At 34.7% G+C, this 11,692-nt stretch overlaps 1 protein-coding gene and 1 long non-coding RNA gene across 7 annotated transcripts in view; one reads left to right on the top strand and one right to left on the bottom strand.

The window, feature by feature from the left end:
• LOC109717788 (putative disease resistance protein RGA3) overlaps positions 1–3,622 on the bottom strand; it is a 31,356-nt gene extending 27,734 nt beyond the window's left edge. For 3 of the 6 annotated variants that reach the window (XR_002218303.1, XR_002218302.1, XR_002218304.1), the window contains exons 1-2: positions 3,089–3,494; positions 632–749 (exon numbers count right to left, since the gene is read on the bottom strand). The gene's annotated coding sequence lies outside the window, so the exon portion shown is untranslated. The other 3 variants (XM_020243708.1, XM_020243707.1, XM_020243709.1) reach the window with 3 other exon arrangements.
• Positions 6,703–8,370, top strand: LOC109717684. The gene is made up of 3 exons (XR_002218252.1): positions 6,703–7,014; positions 7,108–7,396; positions 8,315–8,370. It is a non-coding gene; the product is annotated as an uncharacterized LOC109717684 (long non-coding RNA).

Raw genomic sequence — 11,692 nt, 5'->3', positions numbered from 1 at the left:
CGGCACGGCAAGTTTCCGGCACGACCATGTGCCACGGCACTTAAATCCTTGTGTGAAAGCATTCAGAAATTATTGCCAAATGACGACAGAGGGAGAAATTATTATTGCCACATGGTGTTTACATACTTCTGTTTCCATACTTCTTTATTATTTGCCACATGGCTGCTTTATTTGACAACAAAAGCCCCCCATTAATTAAGTGGGTGTTTCGATTCCCCAATTTTTTTTCAAAAAAAAAATTGAAAACCAGTGTTTTACGGGAAAAAAAAAAGTATAATTTTTATTTTTTGAATAGGGAAGACAATTTTCGGATAAAATTTAGAAACAAAACAAGCTAAATAAAATAATAATAATAAATTTAGCTAGAAAATTATTTTCAAAAATAATTTTTTCAGAAATCAAACACTAAATCAAAATATGCCCACTTTAATTCAGTAACAGTAGCGAGCAAATAAGCTTCTTGAGAGAAGCAGTTTGTTTCAAATTAATTTCTAACAAGCATACAGCTAGGACATACCCAAAAAAAGAAAAGAAAAAAAAAAAAAAAAAACTGGGGAGGAGTAATTTCTTTGCATGCTTCTCGGAAAGAGGGGAGGAAATGAAATGGAAGTGTTTCACAGAGAAGACTTACCGGTCAAATTTGTCTGCCTTCTGTCACAGCCAACCAATTAAACTCAATTACTGCCAGACAGAGGGAATCTGCCCGGCCCCACTCCACTTCACACTCTCTCCGAGGGAGAAATTATTGTCTGCATAGCCAATAATAGAGGGTTATAGATCACACAAGGGACCGGAAACTGTACAAAGAGCCTCTGAACTTTAATTAACTCTTTCCTAATGATTTTGGTTGTTAATATCTAAGTTCCCAAATTTGAATCATTTCAATTAATTTATATTTTTAGTTAAATTTATTTTTAATTAAAATAAACGAAGCAGCTAGTATGCTATTTTTTTAAAAAAAAAAAAACTCTTTTGTAAATCAAAGCTTAAATTTTTTTACTTAACTTAATTATAATGTAAGATACTGTATTTTTCATTTTTTCTTTTTCGCTTTTTACATTATACTATTTCTTTTTTAGGCACAAATCAACTATTCTTTTTTTTTTTTTCCAGTCTGCTTACACTATTAGTAATAAACTAATAAGAGTAATTCTTTTATATTTTTTTTTCGTTACTGTTCATTCACTCCCGTTCAACGGTTTAAATTTAATTTTCTTAAAATTGTGACCTGCAATAGCAGGTCATTTTAGGAGAGATACCGGTCACCAGGTATCTCAAAAAAGAGTATTTTTGTCTTTTAATATATGAGCAATTTAGTCATTTTATCTCTAGTATATTATTAAAATTTTTATTCTCTCTTTATTTCTTTTTTCTCTCTCTATCTTTCCTCTTATATTTGGCATTTCATATAAGAAATTTTTAAATTATTCGACAACAAGAACATGAAATTATTTTGTGAACCAACTATGAATTTTTTCTATGTCCATCTTGAATCCAACCCGAATCATATATAAAGCTTAATATTATATTCAAATTTATATTTTAAAATTTTAAATATAATATAAAATATTTTGAAATATGGTAAAAAAAAATTATTTCGGGTTCCCGTCTTCCGGTTTGGATTTGGTTTTGGATTTCGAAAAACTGGTTAGTTTTGGGTTTCGATATGAATTTTTGAAATCCGTCGAGTTCGGAAATTGATATTGTGATTATTAATCGGGTTCGAATTCAAATTTCTAACCATTTTTTTTTTCTGAATAGTAATCCTAATCTTTTTAATTTTTATGTTTAAACTAAATTTGTAAATTTCTAAACTAAATTCGTAAATTAATGCTTAATTAATGCCTAAATTAGGATAATCAATCAATTTTCTAAATTAGTGCAAATTAATGTATAAATTTAGGATATCAATTAAAAGTTTCTTTAAATGTTGTCTAGTTTAATTACCGAAATAACCTCGAATGATGTAATCCATTTACTTGCTAAATATTAAAATTACATCTTTACCCTCTATTAATCAACGGCTAAGATCTATTTTATTTTTTAATAATAAAGTATCGAATCATTTCTCCACTTATAATTTGTATGAAAGATGCTATAAAATACTGGATAAAAGTGACAGAGTAATTATATTCAACTCATTTTGACAGAAAAAATAACAAAAAAAATAAAAATAATGAAAAGGATTAAAAATAACTTGATAAAAGCTTTCAATGAGTCAATTAGGAAGATTCATTTTACAATTTTTTTTCCCTATTTTTCAACCAATATTCCTGAATAAGTTGTTCAATTTTGTCTAAAATAATAGAATTATTAACAGTAATATGGAGATTAGCATAAAAAAATAGTTTAGTAACATCCATAAAAAATAATAGTGTATACATATATAGAATAAATTACATTGTTACCCTTCAGAACTTTTGGCGGAAATTCACTTTAACTCCAAACTCCTAAAATGGAATCTAACATTCTAAATTTTAATATTTAATTCATGTTATCCATTCCATCAGTTTACCGTCAAGTTCTATTAATAAAAAACTGACGAAAAGAATAATAAGAATAAAATATTTAGAATTTAGAATATTAAATGTTCATTTTATGAGTTTAGGAGGTAAAGTGAAACTCCACCAAAAGTTCAGAAGGTAACCATGTAATTTAGCCGATTTGACTACTAGCTGGCTACTTCACCACTACTCGGGCAATTGATCAAGCTCCTGCAGTGAAAAACGTTGGAGAAAGAGGAAATTAAGAGAGGTTGAGCTTGCAACGAAGAAAGATTAATTAGGAGGAATAATTAAGTTCTTGCATGCTGACATCCAACGTGGAGGACATCCACTAACAAATAGAGTATGGCTGCTTTAATTATTCGACAACAAAATTAATTAAGCCCCCCACCAATTAAGTGGGTGTTTAATTTGATTCCCCAATTTTTATTTTTATTTTGTTTAAAAAAATTTGAAACCACACACCCCCTAAATCAACTCTCGGATAAAATTTTGAAACTAAACAAGCTAAAAAAATAATAATAATAAATTCAGCTGGGAAATTATTTTCAAAAATATTTTTTCAGAATTAATCAAACACTTACCCCACCCCGTAAATCAAAATATGCCGACTTTAAGCATAACAGGTACACCTCAGGGCGCCGGGCACGCCACGAGGTAGGATGAGCATGTGCTAACAAGATTCTCGATGATCGCCGGCGCCGCAGATTCGGCTATGAAGGTTAGAGCCATGATCGACTTCACCGCTACTCAGGCAAATTGATGAAACTCGATCCTGGAGTGCAGAAATTGGAGAATGAGAGAAGAGAGGTTCAGCTTGCAAAGAAGAAAGGATTGAGGAGGAATGAGTTTCGGAGAAACTTGAGAATGGAATCGTGGAGACTTTTGCATGGCAAAGCAATAAATAGAGTATGGCCTGTTTTATTAATTTGATCCCCCAAGAAAAGAAATTAAGGTGAAAAGCTGCTTTTTAGGAAATTAAAAACAAAAAAAAAAAAAAACAATTACCCTTTTTCAGAAACCAACCACACACCCCCTAAATCAACTCAATCTTATCATATTGGTGGGGCAAATTGCTGTGGGATATTCTTGATAACGTTTAATAGTTGAAAACTTTATTAAGTAAAGTGGGCCCCATAAATATGCCCACTTTACTTTCAAAGAAATAAAGATGCTTGGAAGACTCGCTCTATAAAACTAGTCAAGAAGTTGATCAATCAACCATTTGGAAACCTTCACATCCAAACAAAAAAACAGAGAACAAGGAATCCAAAAAAAAAGAAGAAAAGGGAATGCTTTAATTAGGAACTTGCAGAAAAGAAGTGCCAAAGATCACCACTCTACTGTACTGTACTGCACTGTATTTTAGTAAAAACAAGGCTTAATTGCACTCTACTGCAATGTATTTTAGTATTATTTTTATTTGTTATATTGTAATGTTTCTTTCCTCAAAGAGTTTTATTATATCGAGCAAGGCTATTATGCTTTTGAAAGCACAGAGACCTACATGCTTTTAAATTTTTTTTTGCCCCCTTGTGGTTTTGTTTTTATCTTTTCGACAGCTTTTTTCTTAATATTTCGTTAAACTATATACAAAAATACTTCAGATACCCACATAGATTTATCGAATATTTACTTTAGTATCCTTTAATTTTTAACTTTGTCACTGATTTAAGAAAAAATAATAATAAAATTGATAATAAAACTACAGGGGGACAAATTGATACACTTTAAACCACATGGTACTAAAGTGAGAAAATGCAAAACCACAGGGGGGGTTTTTTGAAGTTATCTCTTATTGAAATTATCTAGAAATCAAATTTTATAATTTTTTGACTTTATTTGTCTAGTGACTGAGTAGTCTCAAAATAAATGAAAAAAATAATAATAAATGACTTAAAGTTTAAATTAGAAGAACTAATATTGCTCCTGATGATAAATATAATTTTTTATTTAAATTTTATCTAATTTGAATTGCTTTGTACCGTCGAGTAGCTAGCAATAATAGCAGGAGTCAAAAGAAAGATCCAAAAAGAGTAATTTCTTGTATGCTTCTTAGAAGAGGGGAGGAAATATAATGCAAGCTGCACAAATAAAGTAGCAAAGTTTTGAAAGACATGCATGTTTAAATATTTCTTTGTTATCCACCGCACCTTTGTAGATATTTTAGACTTCACTGAAATTGAGTGATACCACGGCAAGAATATGTGATGAAAAAATATTTGATTTTTATTTGTAAAAAATTATCATATATAAATTTTGCGGTCTTATTGGAAAATATAGAACAATTTCTCCGCACACTTTTCTTCTAGTTCCTTTTACACCTTTGTTCTATTTGGTCATGTCTGGATACATGAATGTTTTGTTCGATATATTTTCGTTATATATTTGAGAAGTTTATATATTTGGTGGATGAAAAGTGTGATCAAACGTCTAAATTAGATATTACGTACACTTAGCATTCAAGTTGTTTCTCGAATAAATAAATCACCTCGTAGGTGAAATATAGATTATACTATCCAAATCACGAATATTAGGATATTTCAAGGAGAAAAAATCAAATTCTTTTTTTACAATTACACTAGAAAATTCTTACGCAGAATAAGTAGTAATCCTTTATTTCGACTACCAAACATGCGTTTATTTTTTTTTTTCCCTATTTAAATCAAATCCACACCTCGAACCTCGTAAAAAGCCTTGAGCCCAAACATAACACTATTTTCCGATAGCTTAAGTTTTTAGAGTATAATGATCATTTCAGATTGTTTAATATAATATCAGAATAGAAGGTTCAGAGTTTGAATCCCGCCGGGCCCTTGTCTAGTAATTTTCATTCATTTAAATTTTTTTTTTTTTGATTAAACAGGGGAATACCCTATTTCAGATGGGGTTGCCGAATCATAAACAAGACAGGATAGAACGATCACCCAAAGAAAAGAAACAAACCAAAAAACTAGTGTAAGAAATATTATAGGCGCATGGCTCCTTCCCTGGGTTGTCCGAGTCCTAAGGATTGCTGCCCTATTTGGCGAGACATGCTCAAAGCCGCTGCGCCCCTTCCTTACATCAGTTAATTTTCATTCATTTAATTCAACTTCACGTTGCAAGCCTATTAAAAAATAATAATAATAATAATAAGCTCAGCCGCGGGAAAGAATGTTGAATATAATTATTAAAAGGAACACCATTCTGTAACAATTTAAACTTTAAAAATAAGTTTCACAATCTTTAACAAGTATTTAGTACATAACAAAAAAAAAATTGGCGAAGAGTAATTTCTTGAATACTTCTTGGAGAGGGGAGGAAATGAAAGAAGAGTTTCGTAGAGAAGACTCACAAGTCAATACCCAGAAAATTTGTCTACCTTCAGTCGTAATCAACCAAACTCAATTATTGCCGACAGAGGAATTGATTGGCCTTTGGATGAAGATTTGTAGCATTAGGATAATAGCGGTCTTATAGGTTTGAGTGAGTGGTTGGTCGGATAATATAATTTACGGGCTAAATTAATCAAAAGATAGATCTAACGGTAAACAGCTTACGAGCATTAAGTGCTTGATATTTTTAAAACCACCGGACCCGAACTCTCTCTCTCTCTCTCTCTCTCTATATATATATATATATATATATATATATATATAGAACTAGGCTACTATGCTATTAATAGTATCAAGTCATTGGTGCTACTAAGTTTTTAGCCATTGGATTAAGAGATGTGCGATTAGGATGATGTGGGTCCCCTAGGGTTGAGTGGGTGGTTGGTTAAATAGTATGATCTAACGGATGAAAATGATCAAAAGGGTAGATCTAACGGCGAAAAACTTGGTAGCACCAAGTGTTTCGTGCTATTAATAGCATAGTAGCCGGACTCTATATATATATATATATATATATATGTGAGATCCCTGGTGTCTGGCTGTGGGGGCTTGTCGACAGCTCTGGAGAGTGTCGGGACAAGTCCGAGTCGCGTTGGCGTCAAATAGACGCAAAACGGACTCCGTGCGACGCGAGGGCAGCATTCAGCGAAGGAATCTGCAAAATAGCAGATTTTCCTGCTTGCTGTACCGGTACAAGACTATGCTGTACCGGTACAACCAGCGCGGGGAATGCTTGCTGTACCGGTACAAGGGTTTTCTGTACCGGTACAAGCTACGCGCACAGATTTAGCTGCTCTCGGGTTGGCTCTTGTACCGGTACAGGAGCCCGTGTACCGGTACAAGGGAGTAGGTAGAGGGCTAAAACAGTAAAATCTCACCTCGTTTGTATCTCCCTCACCTCCCCTCTCCTTTTAGGTGTCCGAGCAGAGAGAGAGAGAGTATTTCTCTGCTCTGCTCCATCTTCTTCTCCTCTCTCTCTCTAGGTGTTGGTTGAAAATCCGGTTGGGGATTCCGTCGCCGACGTCGCGCCGCGAGCCGTCCGAGCGCGCTTGTTGCCGGAGCTTTGCGAGGAGGCCGGGCGAGGGAGCGTCTTCACTGTTCTTGACGTCGCACCGAGGTTCGACGCTGTCGAGGTGGGTAATTCAGCACTTCCCTGGATTTTGAGCAAGTATTTCTATTTCTTCTCGGTAAATTGTTGTTTGCTGAAATCCACCGTCGACTGTTAGTATTTCAGCTCGTTCTCGACGTAGGAGCATCGGATTGCGACGAGACTTGGTTCGTTGGATTCGGGACTGCGAGAGGAATCCACGAAGCCCTTACTTGTGAATTTTGGTGAAGGTTAGCTCGGTCGAATCCCGTTTCTACTCAGCTGCTGTGGATTTTGGACTGAATTGAGGAATTTTGGCGTTTTTAGTTTGGAGTTCGCTCGATTTCGAGACTCGGGCATTTTTGGTCAATCCAGCAGGTGGTGTTGCAGCCGAGGGTGTTCCGTGCTGCCAGGGATTAGCGAGCGAGGTGGGTTACATCGGTTTCGACTCCTAAGTTCATAATCGTCGACATGTATAGATCTGAATTTTGGTAATCTAGTTTAGCTCAAATTCATGGGTTATGTGCTTGAATGTGAGAACTGAATTTTGAGCATGTTTTATAATTATTTAAATTATACATGTTGGACTTGGAAATTGAATTAGGAGAAAACCTGCGATTTGGACCTGTCACCAGTTTTAACTACCTGATTTAGCTCTAGGAGCCGTTAGAAAATTGTACTGTCGCAGTTTCTTCGAGACGAGTACTCCAGGTAGTTTAGAATGTATTTACACTCGTGCTGGTTCGCCGAGTGGATTTTTACAGGGTCGTTCAGGTCGTTTCGGACTGTTGGGTGCCGTCAGAGTTGACGGTGGACCCGTATCGCCTTTTTGGCGTCAGATTGTGCCGAGGGCACGTTACCTGTTGGTTGTTAGACCAGTTTGAGTCGATTACTTGACTTTGGCTAGTTGGAGCCTGATTGAGCTCGACAGAGATACGCTGCATACTCGGTTGGGTAGCGCCCACGAGTGCCACTCCGGAGTCAGGCTTGTGCTTTTGCGTTGGTGTCGCTCATGCCAGTTGGACTTGCTCTCCACGGACCAGTTAGAGTGGATAGAGCCCGATAGTCGCAACGGGGCAGGGACGGGTGTATTCACAGTCCCGGGGACGGGTATGCTTACAGTCCCGATTTGGATTGGGTCAGATTTGACATTTCCTACAGTTGGTTAGTGTAGAGCATGATAGTGTAGTGGATGATAGCGGTAGAGTATGCTTCCTGCTTTCCTTCTATCCTTGCTCCCTTCTGTAGACTTAGTGGGTGACCGATGTTGTTTTGGGCGGTACCCACTGAGGACTACTTGTTTTTACAGTAGTTCTCACGCCCAGTTGTTACCTATGTTTTTGCAGAGCCACAGGTTCCGGCTGCTGCACCGTCTGCGGACCAGGATCGAGGCAAGGGCGTCGCGAGTTAGAGCCCTACCCGACGTGCTGAGCTAGAGGTGCCCTACTGCAGGTAGATGTTTTGTTTCGAGTTTATGTACATAGTTGACTTAACTCGCCAGTGCGAGTAGCTCTGTATTTTGGATCTGAACTATGTATATGAAACTCTGTTTTATTTAGCTTCAGTTTTCTCTAGCAGCTCTCTACTACTGTTCGTAGTAGTGTTTGATTTACAGGTACAGCTATCGCTTCGTATACAGGGAAAATTTCTTTGTATACGGCGGATTTGTCGGCGTGCCCGGGGAACGTGTAATCCGGGGCGTGACAATATATATATATATAATTAGGCTGGAATACTATTAATAGTAAAACGCTCTTTTTGCTATCAAGTTTTTAACCCTTGGATGAAAAATTGTAGGGTCGGGATGATATTAGTCGGTTAGAGTTGAGTAGTCCCCCTAGGGTTGAGTGGTCCCTACTGGGTTATAATATTTAATCCAATGGTTAGAAATAATGAAAGAGTTGATCCAAAGGCTAAAAAACTGGTAGCAACAATGAAATTTTGCTACTAATAGTAGCCCAGTCCAACTTTATATATATATATATATATATATATATATATATATGGTTTTGTGGTGCTTACGAAATATACGACTAATTTGAATGCATAATTAGTAACTTCAGTTTTGAGAGGTGCCTATAAAAAGGGATTGGAGTCTAGTAACAAAAAGGAGTATTGAATATAATTATTAAAATAGAATATCATTCCGTAGCAATTTAAGTTTTTAAAACCAAGGGATTGTTTCACAATCTTTAACAGGTATTTAGTACATAACAAAAAAAAAAAAAAATGGCGAAGAGAAATTTCTTGAGTGCTTTTTGGGAGAGGGGAGGAAATGAAAGAAGAGTTTCGCAGAGAAGACTTACAAGTCAATATGCAGGAAATTTGTCTACCTTCAGTCGTAATCAACCAAACTCAATTATTGTCGGCAGAGGAATTGATCCGTCCTCTCCAACTTCCAAACTAGATATGTCAACGGGTCGGATTCGGGATGGATTTTTAAAAATCCGAACCCGAATCCGACTCCGACTCCAAACCCGAGATCCGAACCCGAACCCGAACCCGACGAATTTTAAAAATCTATATCCAAATCCGAACCCGACCGAAACCTGAACCTGAACCCGAACCCGAACCTGAAAATTTGAACCCGAAACAATTTTTTTTTTTCAATATTTCAAAATATATTATATTAAATCTAAATTTTTAAAATATAAATTCAAATATAACATCAAATTTGTATATATATTATATATAATACAAAATAATTCGGGTTCGGGTTGGATTCGGGTCGGGTTCGGGTTCGGGTCGGGTACAGTCAAAATCCATATCCGAATCCATATCTGTCGGGTTTCTATTTTTGATATCCATATCCGAATCCATATCCATATCCATCGGATATATCCGTTTCATTCGGGTTCGGGTTCGGATAAATTTCGGGTATCCATACCCATTGACATCCCTATTCCAAACCCTCTCTGAGGGAGAAATTATTGTTTGCATATAATTACATCAGCTACTTCCGTGATAGAGGTCTTAAGATTAAAATTTAGACTAAAATTAAGATTAAGATATTTTTTCTATTTTTTAAAATTGTATATTTTTTTCTTTTAAAATTTTAAATATGTCTTCAGAGAATTATAACATTAACGGAGTGGGTGAAATGACAAAACTATTCTTACTCATTCTGGAGGGAAAAAATAATTTTTTAATATATTTTCAGTACTTTTAAGTATCTATTCGGTATTTTCAATTATAAATTATAAGAAATAGATGGACCAGTGACGAAACCTAACAAGTAACAATGGGGCCCAAGTGCATAAACTTAAAATTCAGAGAGAAAAATAATGCAGATTTTTTCAAAATAGAAGAAGAAAATGACATGATATATATTTACAGAAAAATTTTCTATATTTTAGTCTAAAATTTAACTAGTACTTTATGGGTGAATTATAGACAATTATTGATTTTTGATTTTACTTGATGTTACAGTAATAAGCTTTCTTTTTGTTTTTTTCAAAATATTGTATTAATTTTTTTTAATATATAGTCATCACGTTAGTTTAATTGGGCTTGGATTTTAAAAAGATACTCATTGAAATCATATTAATGTAGAAGTAATTGCATAAGGGAATTAATTATTGGCTGCACCGTTTGTATTTAATTGGCCGATGTACAGAAAAAAAAAAAAAAAAAAAAAAAAAAAAAAAAAAATTGACACCGATTTCTTATAAATTGAAAAAGAATTTTCTCTTTTTTTTTTTACCATTAATTCTCTAGACTACTCGACACAGGAGGGTTGGTTTTGGTAACTTCAAATTGCCCCCTTGAAGTACAGCACATTTTTGCTTTGTCATTCTATAGTTTAAAAAATTACACTTTGCTCTACTGCGATGATTTAATTTTTTTTTTTGATTAAACAGGGATTTACCCTATTTTTGGAGTACAGTGGAACAAAGAGTAAAATCAGCACATACAGAAAAATGAATTACATAAGTTGAACCCACAATCCAAACTCAATCATCCCCCCCAGGTGGATCTCCAGAACTGTACTTCAGCCATAATGGATTTTCCCATTTCTTCGTGCGTGACTCGTCGATTGCGAAAGATCCTCGAATTTCGCTCTTTCCAAAGAGCCCAACATGCTGCAGTAAAACAGAGGTCGAATAGTGTTCTAGTAGTTCCCGACAGTATATATCTATTGCGATTCCAGCGGGTTGGGATGTCCCCCGTTCGGTTAATCACAGATGATTTAATTTTTATTTATTAAAAATTCTATATCCAATTAAGTAGCAAAGTAAAAAATTTTTAAAATAATTAAATGATGACAAAGTGAAATATGTGGTAAACCACATAACAGTAAAATGCAACACTTTGTACCATGAAATGAAATGGCAAAATAAAAAAAAAGCTAAAACGGCAAGTGGCCAATTTGAAGTTTACCCTTTTCAAAATTCATAATTTTTCCAATATATGCTTTTTAGATATTTGAGATCAAACTTTTGGGATCATATATATGGGCGGTGCATACAGTTTGCTTTCGCGTAGAACTACTAAAAATTACTTTCAAAAAGCATTGAATTATTTAAAAAAACTAATACTTTAAGAGCAATGCTACAGATACATTCTAAAAGGGGGGTGTACATTTTACACTCACTCTATCCTAAAGTCATTCTTGTCACATCAATTTTTTAAAATTTTACTAAAAACCAATTCAATTTTTATCAACTCTAGAATTGTAGGTGTAAGATGTACACCCCATTTTGGGGTGTACAAGAAGCATTTTC

This window comes from Ananas comosus, linkage group 11 (genome assembly GCF_001540865.1).
Source record: "Ananas comosus cultivar F153 linkage group 11, ASM154086v1, whole genome shotgun sequence".
NCBI classification, from domain to species: Eukaryota; Viridiplantae; Streptophyta; class Magnoliopsida; order Poales; family Bromeliaceae; genus Ananas; species Ananas comosus.
Note: the sequence above shows the minus strand (reverse complement) of the source record. Positions and strands in the feature narration are given on the sequence as shown.